This window comes from Gavialis gangeticus, unplaced genomic scaffold (genome assembly GCF_001723915.1).
Source record: "Gavialis gangeticus isolate Ggan-Ray unplaced genomic scaffold, GavGan_comp1, whole genome shotgun sequence".
NCBI classification, from domain to species: Eukaryota; Metazoa; Chordata; order Crocodylia; family Gavialidae; genus Gavialis; species Gavialis gangeticus.
The window spans coordinates 72,969,726-72,987,203 of NW_017728992.1; positions in this window are offsets into that span (position 1 = coordinate 72,969,726).

Below are 17,478 nucleotides of genomic sequence, written 5' to 3' on the forward strand. Positions count from 1 at the left end.
CTAGCTTGATTAGTGGAATATCAAGACCATTAAAAAGAAGAGAGGGTCATTAACAGCCATTGAATGAAGAGTCTAGAAGGTATCAGGTAGATTATAATGAGCCATGAAGTCAATTGACTCCCTCAGCAGTGCTTGAGTACAGATGCTGCTGGCACTGCCAGCATTAAACTTTGGGTACAGCACGAATTAAAGGGGATACAAGTGTGGCAGTGCACCCTCCCTGGTTCCACGGCCTACCTGCCCACCTAGAGAACTGTTTTTACTGCCCTACAGTTTGATGCCCCAGGCACCTACCGGTACTGTCTGTCTCGTTATACTAGCCCTGGTTTTCGGTAAATTTTCACTTTGTGATTATTTTTAGAAGTATTTCAACAAAACTGAAGGTTATTGCATGATTTCAGAAGCAATTAACAATTCTGTACCCTTCCTCATTTGATATATCAGCAATTTGCAGTGCACTTCAAGCCCTAAAACTGAAAATGAGAGTAAGGAGTGGAGGCGAGGGCTTGCTGTTTAAATGATGTTTTATATGCCACATAGTACACAGGGGTTTGATTATGAGATTAAACTTTTCTAAATACACTGTCTTCCCTACAAATCCTAGAGGGTGAGTCATGCACAGACACACAGGATCAGAAGCCTTTCCATTCTGCAAATGGTAAGTGATGACGACAGTTAAGCCAGAGACTCCACTGTGACTCCCCTATTCCAAGATGTGTCATTATAAGCCTGATGGAACACCCGCAAAGAAAATACTGTGCTCCCACTGGTTCGTTAGTTGTCCTTTCTCAGATAAAAGGAACATTCATATACATTTTAAGTTTCACCTTCACATTCTTTTATGCTTTCATCCTCAAAGGGGTGACTATGGGAAATGTGTATAATGTAGCTACATCAATCGATCAAACTGTCTCTCTGCTTCAACCCTCTGATAGCACATAGCAGCTACTATACTGAAGCCTACAATAGTACATCCAGGGACAAGAAAAGAATGTAGGTGAACAAGATGTTTTTTAATAAGCCTACAGGATCCTCTTTCATATGTCTCCATCTCTAAATGATCAGCTTTTGGTTGATAATGAGTACCGCCACCCATGCATTATCATAAACATAGTGGATAGATGAGATTAAAGTATACTTTACAGACTTTATACCATGCTTCAAAAGATAGAGAAAGGTACCTCAATCCTACTCATTAGCACCCACTAAGTGTACACATAATATATCATATACACATGAACAGGTAGATAGATAGATAGATAGATGTACACATTTTTAAATGACTATATTTACAAAAAACCTACACTAAAAGAGTGTTAAGGTTGTCAATTCAAGCACTCAGAAATTAGGAATTGCCAAAATTAAGGCTTTCTGTGCAATCTTCATTTGTACTATTTGTCATGCATACCTTAGGATGCAGTCTTTAATGATGTAATCACACACTATTTTTCCTTAGTCCCTCTGCCTCATTCAATGAACAGGATCAAAGGTGCCTATTAAATGGGCATCTATTAAATATCTCTTTTTATCCTCATTATTCAGTGTGTGGTTTCATGAACCATTTCCTGAATGCCATCCTAACTCTCCACAGGATACAGAATTATTAAATTCCTTATATGGTTTTCTGCAATGTTTTCGTTATAGTATCATACTTCTTTATGGACATTAATGAATTTGCCATCACAATGTCATCTGATATAAGATAATGTTATCATCTTTAGTTTACATGTGGGAAACTGAGGCTTATGGATTAAATACAAAATTGTCAGAAGTATTCATTAATTTGGGATTCTTCATCTGAAAAGTCTGCAAGCTGATTTTCTGGATGACTTTGCACTTTTATATTATTTTTGATGTTCAGAGCAGAAGTGCTAGTGACATTCATTGCTGTTGTGAGTGCTTAGTTTTTCTGTCATTCAGGGCTCAAAGATTTCTGGTAACTAACAAATGTACAATTGACCATGGTCACCTGTGCAGTTTGGTTTAAGCCGCTCGCTTGACTTCACACAGTAATTTATGGCAGGGCTAGAATCCAGTTATACTGGGGATCATTCAGTTGCTTTAACCATAAGAGTAATCTTTTTCTTTCTCCAGTTCCTGCCTCAACCTTTGGATGTCTAAGTGGGTAACCCATGGCAAGTCAAGTTATCCCAATTTTAAAAAGCTGTAAACAAGTGACGCATCCCCTCATAGCAGTATATCCCCAGTGCCCAGAATGGCAGATTTATTACTAGATGAATCAGTGACAAGTTTCTCATACTTTCAGATGCCTACCTTTCAATTCACAGCCTGCTGACTTCTTATACTATTTTCTCATTTGTGCACAGCTGCCACGATTTGGTGTGCTCCAGGTTTATGCCATCATCTTGTAGAGATGAACCTCATCCAACAAACACCTTCCAATTTCTGCAACAAAAGAAGCAGGAGGCAGCAACTTCATTCACTATACATCCCACCTAATCCATCCCTAGAACACAAACTATTCTTTGCACAGGTGAGTTGGAATTACTATAGAAAATAATATGTCTGGGACTATATCATAATGCATAAGTACATGCAACCTTATTTCTAGCATTCTGTGGCTTATAATTCTTTGATCTTTGCAATCTTAATGTATTTGGAGCATAAGAAGTTTTTGTTTTCATTTCCTGTATTATTAAACCCCTTTGCTCTTGCCCTTGTTTGCCATTGACAGGGGTAGAAACTCATCTTGGAAATTTGCCACAGAAACAGTTTTAAATTTGGAAAGTTACAAGCAGCAGAAAACAAAGCCTTCAGTAGAAAGTGTCAGGCAGCCTTAACTATAGGCATTGGTATGTGTGCTGCCTATAATTCAAAATATAAAATTAGATGTTGGTCTTGAAAACAGAATACAAAAGACAGATACTTCTGAAGTCACTAGAGTAAGATAAAAAAGGATGGTTATTCCAGTGATCAACCTACATCATCCACAATATCCACTGATAAATATATAGTTCTTTTAGTCTATGTGGCTAGATAGATAGTTGGCCTACTTCACCACATTACCTGAGAATCATAGGTCTTGAGTACTAAGCAAAGAAGCTGATACACTGAAAAGTTTATTCTTAGACAACCTCAGATAAACTCAGTGACCAAGAATTTCACTGAGTTTATCTGGTTCACTGGTTCTAGATGCCCAACTTTGACCGAGCATATTTGACCATCTCAGCTGATCAGTTGAAATGACAGCTATCAGGGTTGAAGGTGACACATACACAAGGCTGAAATTCCTTTTTATCTGGGGGGATTTAGCAAACCTATCTTAGAACAAAACTGAAGGAAACATGCCAATGAAAGCCCACAGGTGGTCAGGATTACATCCAGGTCAGGCCACTGTGACTAATCTCTCGCTTTCAAATGCACAAAACTTATCAAACCAATTTGTTTTTTATGGGTGAACGTCTACTAAAGATAACTTAAAATTTTGCAACAATACAAGGAACTGTCACAAAGCACAACCAGCAAAGTAGTATAAATAACTGACCCAAAGTACAGGCAGCCAAACCCAAAATGATCTATCAGGTTTCTTCTAGAAATCAGAAAATCATCAGCTGACTGAAGGTTTGGTTATAAAGGGAAGGTTTGTTAGAAAAGTGATCCAGAATTTGAGTCAGACAAAATTTGAGTCACAAATAAATTTAGAAAACATTGGATCTGCTGGCAAAAAATCAGGACTAGAATTAGTGGTACAAGGGTGCATCTACACATTGCCATACAGAAACATTGTTACAGAACTGTGCTTTAGTACTTCATTTTGGAAGTACTAAACCACGGCTCAGGACAGGCAGTTTCTACACTGTGCATGCAGCGCACAGGAAAATGTTGCCACTATGTCGCCAGAGCGGCTTGCTATGCCTGGAGAGTGCACTGCTACGGCAATGTAACTGGTGATCACGTGTAAACACATGTGATTGCTACATGGCCATAGTGCACCATTTGGCAATGTAGTTCGTCCCTACATTGCCATAGGGCCATATGTAGATGTGCCGTAAACGTAGTAGCATAGCAGGTAATGCAAAGCATGCACCAACCTCAGGCACCAACCTAGAGGAGGCGCAAAAAATCAGCCATATGTGTCACTGCTGCTCAGAATGCAAAACTGCCCAATTAGACCTCTGTGCAAATGCAATCCAAAAATAAACACTGTAATATTATCTGTTTTATTTTACTGGGTGGGTTGCATTGCATTTCTTATATCTGCAGCTGCATTTGACCCACTTGTAAACTATGCATACTTTGAATCCAAACTGCTGATTCTGATGATCTAAATATTGTATCTGGACACAGTCTTTCCACCAAAGTCCAGTTCCAGTCCCTCCAAACTTCCTAAGGATTTAAAATCCAAATCTGGATCCAAAGATAGCATTTAAACACAGTCTATACTTCAGTCATATGATATCCTGGCAGAATCCAGGAGGCTGCAATATATCAATGATGTAACACAGCAAAGTATGGTATAACACAGCATATATGACACAAGTCTAGTAGCTATAATTAAGAGTGAATAGCCTTTTTACTTCACAGTCACTGCTAATGTTGTTGTTCTCTGAATGTTTTTTGAAATTTGGACATAAAGATGCAGAATCATCTAGTAAGCACCAGAAACTTCTATGCTAGTGCTTGTCTTTTAGGCTAGGGGCAGACATTACACATAAACTGGTTTAAGTGATCAGAAACTAGTTTAATCCTGTAACAGAACAGATGTTCAGTGCACATAAACCAGTTTGAAAATGTCTGAAACCAGTTTGAGATAAACCTGGTTTAATGTAGTATCAGACTTAACTGATTTGGGTCAAACAGTTTATACAATGTCTGTCCCAGACTCCTTGCTGGTTTAAGTTAAATCAGAGTCCCCCAACATCCCAGCATGCTCTCTGGGCTGGGCAGGGCTCTGCTCCACAGCAGAGCTGGCCTCTCCCCTTTGCTCCCTGGCCAGAGCTCCAGCAGAGACTTGCAGGCACAGCAGGGTCTGCTGGCTTCCCTGTGCCCCCCTCCTCCAGCCCCCTCACCACTCACTGCTTAAGCAGAGATTCCTTCCTCCTCTCTGCCACAGCATGGACCATAGCCAGCATGTGGTATGTTAGCTAATGCTGTGTAAGGCTCCAGCAGAGACTGCAGACACAGCAGGGTCTGCCTGGCTTCCCCCTGCTCTACCCCCCACCCTTCGCTGCTCAAGCAGGAAATCCCCCCCTCCCTCCCACAGCAGGGACCTCAGCCCCATGGACCCTAGGCATATTGTATGCTAGCTAATGCAAAAAGGTGTCTCTGTGTGTGTCTCTTTCCAGTTTCACTGGGGCAGACAGACAGAACAGTGACTGCTTAGGGCTATTTGGAGCTAATCAACAGGTCAGCTGGTAAGCTGTTTAAGAAGTTTGAAGTAATGAAAAGAGGCCACTGTTTTGCTAATCAGGTGATAATCACTACAGCCCCTAGCTGTCTTGCTTGTGTGTCAATTTGCTGCAGACAGTATGACAAAGCAGGGAGGGAGATTGAAAAGCTCTGTATCATCAACAGATTCATGCACTGCAACCCCCTCCCTGCCTTGCCTCAGAGTGCTAACCTGGGGCTGGGGACTGGCAACACTCCTGCCCTTAAGCAGCCAGCAGGTAAAAGCTGGGACCCTGCAGGCAGACCTCCCTAATGAGAGAGTCCATCCAAGGCCTGACCATGCCCCCCTCAGCTCAGCTCCCTGAAGAAGGGAAGGGAGGGCTGTTCTAGTGCCCCCTGGCTTCTAGCCTGAACCAGTACAGGCATGTGCCTGAATTTCCTCAGTCCAGAGAGAATGTCTGTCCAGTTTCAAACTAGATCAGCCTACCCAGGTTAAACTAACCTGCAAAGATTGAATCAAGTCAGGCTCAGGCTTTTTGAATGTCTGTCCTTATCCTTAGTTACAACAAAGGTACTATTATCAGCACCAGGCAACCAAGAAGAGAATCATCAATTGGTTACTGAGAAACCTAATGATTTCATCAATAATATTTTACCAGTTACAAAGGTCATTTGGAGAAGTAATGCTACACAAAATGTGCCTGTGAAGTGGGTGATGTGTGGTGGCTGCTAAGGGTCAACATTTCATTTCTCATTGCTTTAATTGATACTACTGAATGAGTATTAATTGAGCTGCAATGAGAAGAGTGTGCAGTTTGACAATGCAAGTGACAGGATGGAAGTGCCATTTGCAGAGTGTATATAACCACAGCTAACACCCTCAAAGCGTTAATTCCATTTTATGTCTTTCACATTTAATAGCAAATTTGCCATTTAATCTTTAAGACAGAAGTTACTTATTCTCAATCTACCTCTCACTTGCACTGATATAATCTCATGCCACTCAGACTGGCCTGTGGCATGAAGCACATCACACTTTCAAATCAGGTCCATTTTTTCATTAGCTCATATCCTTCCTGAGATGCCCTCCTTTACAGATGGCTGATCAGCAATCAACACTAGTTTGTTTCAATCAGAAAAGCAGCCGTAACTTCTCATTTAAAGGCTGTTCCTGGAGAAGCGCATTAGTTGAAGGCATAAAGCTGGCACTGGGGCAACAATGACTGTAACAACAGATTTTTTGCTTTCTTAAAGAGACACATCCAGGTGGAAAGGACTGATTTTTAAATGAAGAATAACCAAGCCCACACTGTAGCATGTTGCAAAGAACTCTGATAGAGGTGTGGGGGTACCAATAGACTGTCAAACTGAAGAGTAAATAGGAAAGGTAAGGAAGTTCAGGAGGGGGCTGTGAAATAGTTCCCATATGTACATGCTGATACTTTCTCCCTCTCTGTTCCCATTCCAGTAATCCAGTGTGCTGCCCTTTGATCCTACTTGACTGAGGTTAAGCACTTACACTTTTTCAAAGGATGGTTGTTCCACTAGGGGAGACCCTGCCTCTGATACTGAGAGACTTCAAAATTATTTTCCCTTTCAACTGCTCTTATGTACATTCTGCTTCGGTAGTTTGAAAACACACTTTCAGAGAAACAAAGATCAAGTGTCATTCAAGTTGCAAAAGACTGCCAGCTAAACATTTTTGGGATACATTTTCAAATTGGTCTCAACTCAGCCTCTAATTTTATGGGAATCCATTCTGCACCCACAATTAACTGCAATGATAGGATTTAGCCTTCTAAGTACTGACTTGTAGGTGCAATCAGGTAGCTAGATAACTTAATTATATCATTTGTACCCGCAGTTAACCGCAGGCACAAAACAAAGCTGGAATTAATTGTGGGAACACAAACGTGTCTGAAGAATAAGAGGCCTTCTCTCAAAAAATCAGATGTGCTCACTCAGGAGAGTTAATGCAACTAGTTTTATGAAGTGTTCAAGTAACAATGAGGCTGCTTAATATTTCATTCACGGTGGTGTCCATTCTCAGTTCAGAGAATAGGTCTTTTATATACCCTTTCTCCTTCCATTTGCCTTACATGGAGCTTCACATGATTTTCATCCTTTTCCCTATTTACTGTAGTCACTTCTTAGTCGCCTCTTTCTATTCTTCCATTATGTATGCATACAGATATTTGTATCTTAGTTTCAGATCATTTTACCTCCTTTTTATTTCCTTTCAACCTTTTACTCCCTCTCTTCTATTGAGTTGTTTGCTTCTCTCTCTCTTCTTTCTTATGCCCATGACTGTCTCACTCTCTGTCTTCTGATACCTATACAGCTCAACCAGATCTCCTCACTTGCTAGCTCCTTCTTCTCCAAAACTTCTGGTTGCTACTCATAATCCTGCTTTTTTTCTATGCCCCTTCACATTTCCTTCTGTTCCCCAAACTCAGTCCTGATTTCCCCAAGGTAACCCAACCAAAGTCTAAATTTAGAACCTACCATCAAGTAAAGCAAAATAAGAACTGAGTCCATGAGTATATACTACTTCCTATATTTTATCTAGCAAATATTTAAAAAATGAACTTTGTGAGTATTGTTGATTCCTCCCAAAGGAGCTAAAGTCAAAAAGGATGATATTAAACAGATCCTTGTCTCCCAGCAGAATGAATTTTCCAAGTGGAGTGATCATGCAGCAGACTTTATTAAACTTCTTAAAAAATAAATATTGCTAGTAAATAAATGAGAATGCAGTACAGATAATGCATCACACATACCTACATATACTATATGGTCAAATATCAATTTAGCAAACACAAGATCTTTTATCATTTAGTATGCCTTAATCTTAAAATCTGTAATAGGCAGTCAACCTATTAAGAGGATTTAACTCAAAATCAGAACTGACTTCTAAGAGGCACAGCTGACCCTAGGGATCCCAACATTACATGATGGAAACTTTAACAAACATGGTCAAAACAGAGGTTCTTGTGTCATCCTGTTGGTCAAGCTAGAACATACCAACTTGAATCCTGAATCTAAATTTGACGTCCTAAGACCAGGTTAGACTTTTCTAGAAGTTTTTCTTGCCTTTTGACTCAGGTCCTTTTATATTACGACCTTTAGCCTAACTTATTGCTAACTGAGCCTAGCTTAACAATGGATAAGGCCTGCTAAAATTACCACACTGTGAATCAAAAGATCTAAACTTAACTGAAAGGTCTATGATTCCCTTGTGTGTGCAGGCATCCATGTGTGATCAAGGAAGGGGGAAATTACATGATAAGCTCCTGGAGGAAGGGCTGCAGTACTGTATTGTGCAGCACTTGGCACAGTGAGTTCTGATCACTGATTCGGGTCTCTGGCCCTACGGAAATATAAGTAAAATTATTAAATTAGAAAAAATACAAAAAGCCCCAATATTCAAAAACACAGTATTTCAGGTGCATTGGTACATCTGACCAAAAGAAATGGAAGTGTTAAATATTTTTTTTTTTGAATTTTCAAGGTGGAAAGTTGGTGTCTGCTAAGCTACCTGCATGCATAAACTTAATTTTTCATTCATTTCAGTATGAATCCAGTCCTCTAATTCTGCTTGGTTGTGCCATTTTAATATAACAGTTGGTTATTACAGTCATCAGATTGTTTGCGACAGGAATGGGTTAATTTTCCTAACCTTTTATGTGCTTGTTCCACACTCTCAAGGTTGTCAAAAGGATGGATAAACGTGTTGCTATTTTCTCGTTTTGTTTCAGGGTCTATCACGAGAGTGGACCAATTTCATACCATTTGCTGCTTTCATTACTGTCTCAGGGTTGTCACAAGAATTGATAAATTTCAGCCTGTTTTTCTTGTCCTCATTACAATCTTAAGGTTGTCATGAGAATGAATTGATTTTGTGCCATTTTCTGTTCTCATTACAGCCTTTGTCATGAGAATGGCTTCATTTGTGGCCATTTTTGCTCCTGTTCCTTACAATCTTTTGTCACAGGAACGGGGATTATTTGATGAAAATGAGAAGACAGCATCTTGGACACTTGGATTCAGGGATAACTTGTTCTCGTGATAGAGATCATAACGAGGGCAGAAAGCAGTACATGTATCCATTCTCGTGATGATTTTAGGATTGTGACTGTGTGACCCAAGTCATACTCAGTGACTTTTTACGAGGAAGAGGAGTCTATGCTTTCACTGTGGCCACCTCTATTTCAGTCTGTCTCCAGACTGAAATAGTCAGGTCAACAGACAGGTTTCTGCACGCTTGGTGAAGAAGAATTTATGTCTATAAAAAGAACAATGGCTTTGATGACAAAGGAAAATACAGTGAACAATTTCAAAGTAAGCTTGGAATTCTAACAGATTAGACTGATCTGTGATGTTCAGATCTTGGGAATCATGCTTAGGTACCTGGCTCTCCACCTGAAATGGAGAAATTTGAGTGCATAGTTTTCCTCACTGTCAAGCAGGAGTTGCCAGTAGGAGAATAAAACCTTGTTTGAATTCATAAATGTTTTGTTTGGCAAGTTGCGGGATCTAAAGGGGCTAATGTAAGTCCTGTTTTTAGTTGGCTGAAAGTAAGGTTAATGTGTTTTATGTTGTTTTTAAGCTCTGGTGAGGCAACAGTGTAACAGGTTTTGGTTGGTATTTCTCAGAGGAAGCAGGGGGCTGCAATTCTAAGGCCAGGTGAAAGAAAGAAGGTAAACTGACTACAAAGAGGTGGCCAGAATGGGGTTCAGAACAAGTTACAATAAATGTAGCGGCAGAATTTGCATATCATGGACAGTCTAACATCAGAGAGCGATTAAGATCTGGATAAGGCAAGCAAACATTCTAGAAAGAGGCTGTGGATGAAGGAAGAACAAGAACAGGAAGGTGAAATGCAGAAGAACTGAGGGGAAAATATTAAGGAATACGCCAAAGATGTGGCATGCCAGGCTTTCTCTCTTGATCTAAAGCAAACAGTTGACCAAATATTCAGAAAATAAATTCAAAGAGGTATTTTGTGCTACCTCCCAGATGGAGGATCAGGAAAATAATAGAGGAAGAATGGGATTTTACAAGGAGATAAGTTGCTCTTTACCATCCAAATTGGGAGAGACAAAGAGCTTGAAAACAGGACAGAGGTGTTCAAGAATGAATCAAATTCTCTGGCAGAAGTAAATGGATTCAGCTCTGCAGCCTGCAAGAAAATCCATATTCGATTTCTTTATACATTTTGAACTTCATTTTGCAGAGGCAAAGTATTTGATCCTGAATTCAGAACCTGGGTCCTTCTAAAAATGAGGGAGGGAAATGACCAAATTACCTTTTTAGAATGCCTAGCTATGCGGAGAGAAATCCTGCAAAGCAGCTAGTGGCTGGGAAGACTGTGTTAAGAGAAGGGATTTGTGTTATGAATAGTTAACTGGAGAGGGGTGGACGTGGACAAGAGTTCCATGACTTGAACAGTGTGGAGAACAAACCTCTTAGATAAACCAACTTGCAAAAATATCTGGAAGCAGATCTTACAATAAGTACACCTGGCAGATTATTATGGGAGGTGATGGGTGGGAAGTGGTATTTACAGCTGGCTTGTTACCATATAACGGGAATGAGATACGACATGAGCCCTTCAAACAGGACAGTGATTTTCAAACTTCCTAAAGTCATGGAACCCTTTCTTATCCCTTTGACCATTGAACCCCTGCCCCTCTCCTAAAGCCTGATGCTGAGCAGGGCAAATGGCAGTGCACTGCCTGCCAGCCCATGCCCCATTTGCCCCCAGTCTCTTTGTGGAACCCCTGGTGACCCATCACAGAACCCCAGAGCTCCATGAAACACAGTTTGAAAACCACTGAAACAGGAGATAACCAAAATGGCATTATCTGGCTTCAATATCTCTGAGCAATCTCCTAACCATTTGCACCATTAGCATTTGGCTTTAGGTCTCATAACCATTTTTATGTTTTACTTGCTTCATCTTTCTCCCTTCTTCCCTCGCACCGAATCTGGGTGCCTGTGCCTAATTTCCTAGTTCTGTCCACCATTAACTTAGTATTGCCCATCTGCCATTGTCTGAAGTATATGGGAATAGAAGTTTAATCATAAAAATGGTAGCCCTGGCGGCATGCACCTCATGAATGTTCAACTTTCACAAGATGAAATGACCTCCAAGTGGCTTACTGCTTTTCATTAATTTCACTGTATAATTGAACATTTTTAGGCATCTCATTTAACAAAATGTTAAGCTCCTTATTGCACAGAAGGGCCATGTGATGTGTAGGGATTCTAAAATGCTTCCACTCATTCACAATTCTCTTACTAATATCCTGGGCATTATTAGTAGTTCACAAAGCCAGCACATTTTCTTTTTGATAAGTGTCCCTGTTCTACCCTCTTTTGTCCACCTCCAAATGCTGTCTAGTGCTTATAAAGAATAAAACCATGCTTCCTAACTAGCCTGGTTCTCTGCATTGCTCCCCCTACTCAGTCAGCTGCCTGTAAGGGGATGTACTTATATCAATGGAAGATAAATCCCAGCTAGAAATACAGGTCCCTGACAACCTAATCACTGAAACCCTGTCAAGTAACCCCTAATTTTAAAGCGAGTGGTTAATTCCCAGCAAATTGATTTATGCACTGTTTGAGGTTTGGCGAGTTGTGTTGTTCATCTGTTATTACCAGGAACTCAGCTCAGCCTATTCATTTAGACCACTGACACAACACAGTGCATCTCCCAAGAAAATTTCCTTTGTCAGCACATCTAGAATTTGCTAATTAAATCAACAATGACATTATTCACTTTCTGAAAAAAAAACTTCTCTCTCTCTCTTCCCCTCTCTCCCTCCTTCTTCTCACACGCACACAGGCTCACGCACGCACATAAACACATGCGCGCGCACGCGCGCGCACACACACACACCATTTTGATTTTTGTATATGTATTAGATCTAAAACTTTGAATGTCCTTCCCTAGAAGGCTTCTTTAGCTTTATTTTGTCTACTTAACACAGTAATCTGGTCCCAAGTTACTTGGGTTTATAGCAATAATGGCACTACTACAGTAATCTGTTGGGGGGTAGCGGGGTATTATGCTTATAAGCACCTCTGAATCTCACTTTTTTCACTGCACACCCTGAAGTGTGGATTTCATTAAAATGAAAGGGTTGGTCAGTAAGTATTTTTATTATCTGTATTATTGCAGTTGAAGTGAATTCAGAATGCCAGAAAAGACAGGTTGTCCCCCAGACCCTATAATTATGGGTCCATAATATTGCTACATCTCTTTTGTGTGACTTAAGATGCTGAGAATAAAAGAGGTTCAAAATAAAGTTCTTTGAGCATCCAGTAACTTTTCAGAGAATGTGTATTCCCTTTCAGAGGTTAAAAAAAGAGCAAATATGTGAATTACTCTTGAATTATGTTAAAGGTGAACTTTAAAACCTAAGAGAAGTGCTTGTGTATAAAGCGGGGACAGGGGTTGGGCAAGCAGTGTAGAGTTTTATTTGTCCTTTTGCTTCCCCTGTAGGAACTCTTCTAAACCATGCAGCCATAGCTTGTCCCCCTTGTGGAAAATTTCCATTGACTGCCACAGTCATGCTCTTTCCCCTCTCCCCTGCCCCACATCACCAAGCTGAGGGCACTTTCAGTCTTCCAGGTGGAAGAACAAGAACAGGATAAGGAAATAGGAGAGCAATAGTAAAATACAAAGTTCTCAACTGCTTTGAACCCTTGTATAACAATCCCTTACAGAGACGCAGAGGAAAGCTTGCCATCGCCTCCCAAAAAACCCCCAAATCTCTCTTTGTTTTGTATTCATCTGAAGAGTTTGGTAGCTTTGTCAAATCAACTCCCACATTTCAAAAGAAACTTTGTATATTTGGGCATCAAAGTGATTGATAGGCATGGAAAGGAAAGTCTGGACTCTGTTTTTCAACTAGCCTTTCTACTTCAATTTACTTTTCTATATCCATGAAGCTCTTTCCTGGGGACAAAGGGTGCATAGTGCCCAACTGCCCATCACTCCATCCAGAGCACAAAGTAGCACCTCCTTTATCAATTTTGATATCTACAATTAATTTCAGTCTCTTAAATATTGTTTATTGAAATTATTTAACAGTCTTGTGTAGTTAGATACATTTCTGATATATAGTCTTGGTCCATTGTTAAAAGGTTACAATATTTCTTGCCTTCATTCTTCATATTTGAAGCAGCAGCGGAGTTTTTCCACCAACTCATTGCTTGCTAATGAACTTTTTTTTTTAAGCAGCCTGTCATTTTGTTTAATGTTGCAAAATAAGGCAGTCTTTAAGTGGGATCTGATTTTGCTAAGAGATGTCTAAACTTAAGTGAGATAATGGATGTAACAAAATACCACCAAATATGACAGCTTTGTTCTGCCAATGTAATTTGCTGATTCTGGAAACCAAACGCAGAACAGTCTGTGCCAGTCTCAGAAAAGAGGCTTGTTTGACAGATATAGACCTGTTTAAATACCAGCATACACTACATTAAATAGCAGACTTCTGCATTCATTTATGGGTTTTAGTCACTTGCCATAACAGTTTTTTTCAAATGCTTCATTGTTCCTGTCACTCTGGAACCCAAGTATGCTCAGTCTCTTTTTAAAGGCGAAAGTTGGTGTGCCTCTGCAAGCTACCAAGCTCTTCTACTTTTAATAGTATTAAAATAAGAGTTCCTCTTCCTCAGCTCTTTGGAAAGCAGGGGTCTGACTGGTACATAAGGATTATTAATAAGAAGTAATGTTAAGAATCTTAGGGGCAGACATGGTCACATCCTCTCTATGAGTAACCATACTCATGGCAGGAAAGATGCAGCCATGCGATTTGTTCATGCTCTGCTTCTTTTCTTTAATGACTCAGTAAGTGCTCTTGGGCTCATGAGACATGATCCTCATAATTTCCCATTGGTCAGATTCCCAAGACTGCATATTGTCATGTGTCGCTAGTTCAGTTTAGTCACCATTTCTAGCAGCCTCCATCCACAACACCTTCCAATTTCTTATGTAACAAGTGTTGGATTCATTTTAAGGTGCTATTGCTGGCTATTGGAGAGCTTAAGAGCATATATAGGTCCACACCTCCTTGTGAACTTCATCCTGGTGAGCACAACACAGATCATTCAGGGGTGTCACCATTATACCCTGGAGAAACAGAGGATTAAACTTGTAAAGCAGTGAGCCACAGAATGGTGAACTCTTGTCCTCTATGCATTCACTTGGAATTCTTTTTCCCCACAAAAAGTTATTCTAATTTTACTTACCATTGCTAACCCCTTATTCATTAGCTTTACTTTTTACCCTACTTTGGGTCTTCAATACACCACTGTTCTCCTTAGTAGTGTCTCTTAGCTTTTTAATGTTTAAGTCTTAATGTTTAAGTGTTCCGGCTTTTTTCTTTAATTGTTAAATCGTGTGTATGTGTATTTTCAGTTAGAACCCTAAGCCCTTCCATGGGAAGAGGCAGATGCTTGCTAGGGAAAATAAAATAAAACTGTTATTACTAGTAGTAATAATAGTAGTATGTGGCTGATATTTTGCAATTAGATTTTGACCAGTATAATGGTTCTTGCAGCCTTTCTCCTGCAACACAAGTCATGCTCTAAATTATGTTCTACGTTACAGACTTCAGTGTATACAGGCTAGGATCATATCATACTGATTTGAAAACAAAGAGCCTGATCCTCAACTTGTGCTGTAAGTTAACTGAAGTTAACAGAGCTATGATCATTCAACAGCTATGGGTATGGCCATAATGATGAAATCCCAGCCCCAGAGAATTCAAAAGTTTTGCCACTGATTTCAATAATGGCATGATTTTCCCCTAACTGCTACTTACATGGATGCATCTCTGATTCTTCAGTGGAGCTATAGGAACTATTTATCGTAATTTATTGAAATATTTTATTATGATTTTTCTCAAGAACAAAGAATATAGCTGATTGTATTCGGTCATTCATAACTGTGGGCACCTATACACATGCCCAATGCCTGCTCTGACATATGCTAATTATCATGCTCCAGAAGACTCAATGTCATGTATATTCATGCTTCAAAATGGTGTGTGTGTGTGGGGGGGTGCTTTAACTAAAATTCATCAAACAAGCTTTAGTTAAAGTGCCCCTGCTACAAATTTTGAAGCATGGGTCATTGAATACATGAGATGCTGTGGGTGTTAATAAGAGCAGCTCCCAAGAGTTTTCCTTCTATTTTCATATCAGTGGGGATCATGTGATACTTCTTTGGCCTACAGTTGTAACTTTACTTCCCTCTACCTCATTATGGAGTTCAAGAATCCTAAGAGGCCCTAAGTTATTTAGTGAAGATTCTTCAATCATCATTTCCGCAGCACTGTGATTTCCAAGGACCCTTGTTTTTTTTCCCATCTTAAATTCTGTGAGGCTCATCTTTCCCTGTCTATAAGACAGTTTCACCTGATGTTTTCAGGATTATACAATCTGAACAGCAATTAATAGGGAAGTAGGTGTAGAGAAACAGTATGTTGTAGTGGTTAGAACCAGGAGCAGTGCAAAGATTTTTGCCACCCTAAGCTAATGAAATTTTGCAACTTTCCCTAGTAATGTACTTGGGACCTGTGCTGCCCTGACAGTTACATTGGTCCTGGTTCGAGCACATGAAAGGGAATCATAGAAAACATAGAGTTGGAAGGGGCCTCAGGAGGTCATCTAGTGCAACTGCATAATCAAAACAGGACCATTCTCAAGTATATCCTCCCAGCCAAGACTTTATCTAGCCGGGTCTTAAAAACCTCCAGGGATTGAGATTCAACAACCTCTCTGGATAACCTGTCTCAATGCTTTACTACTCTCCTGGGGGAACATTTTACTGATACCTAACCTAAACTTCCCAAGCTACAGCTTGAAACTATTGTTCCTCATATTCGCCACCAGCGAGAACAGTCCAGCTCCATCCTCTTTAGAACCCCACTTCAGGTAATTGAAGGCTACTATTAAATCCCCTCTCAGTCCTTCTGTTCTATACACTAAATAAGCCCAGTTCCCTCAGCCTTTCCTCATAAGTCATGTGCCTCAGCCCCCAATCCATTTTTGTTGCCCTCTGCTGGACTCTCCAGTTGATCCACATCATTTCTGTAGTGGATGGCCCAAAACTGGACTCAGTATCCACAGTGCTGAATAGAGGGGAATAATAACTCCCCTCGATCTGCTGGCAACGCTCCTACCAATGCAGCATAGTATGCTGTTAGACTTTTTTGCAACAAGGGCAAACTGTTGGCTCATATTCAGCTTATTTTCCACTGTAACACCCAGGTCTTTTTCTGCAGAGCTGCCGCTTAACCAGTCAGTCCATAACCTGTACCAGTGCATGGGATTGTTCCATCCTAAGTGCAGGACTTTGCACTTGTCCTTGTTGAACTTCATGGGCGTGTCCACACATGCAAGAACATGCACTTGCAGGAGCTCAAATAGAAGCGGTGCAAATGTGAACCACGGCTTTTTGCCTAAGAGCATGTGCTCGGACATACACTTTGTTGTGGAGCAAATTGTGCCACTTGGGGCAAAATAACCCTGCCTGGCTCCTCCCGGATCTGCAGCCAGGGGGAGCTAGAGCTCAGGGCCAGCATCTGTGCTGTCCCAGCAGTATAAAAAGCTGCCCTGTCTTAGCCCCATCAGTATAAAAAACTGCCCTGGCAAGTAGCTCAGGGCTACTCGCTCTCAGGAGCTTCTGGGGCCCAGCCAGTTGGTACCTTGGGACACTATCTCTTGTGCCGGCTGGACTGCTGAAGCAGCCCTGAGATTTCCCTGAACCTTTTACTCACTGCAGCAGTCTGGCAGTGGGGGCTGCTGCCTGGCTGTGACCTGCTGTGCACCTGCCAGGCCTGGATAGGGACTGCACAGCCAGTAGAAGCATCTGCCCCACTGGGCCAGTTGCCAGTTGGCTGTGGCTGCAGGGTTGGCCTTTGTGTGGCCCCTGCCCAGCCATCTGGGCAGCTATCACCCAGAAGATGTTCCCAGTGTGGTGGCCTGCTTTGAATTGTCAAAGCATGTCTTCCTGTTCCACCTCCAGCTGGATCCAAGAAGCCAGCTCTGAGCAGGAAGTGTCCTGACACTGGCCTCCCTAGCAGGAATTCTGGTGTTCCCTGTTGGAAA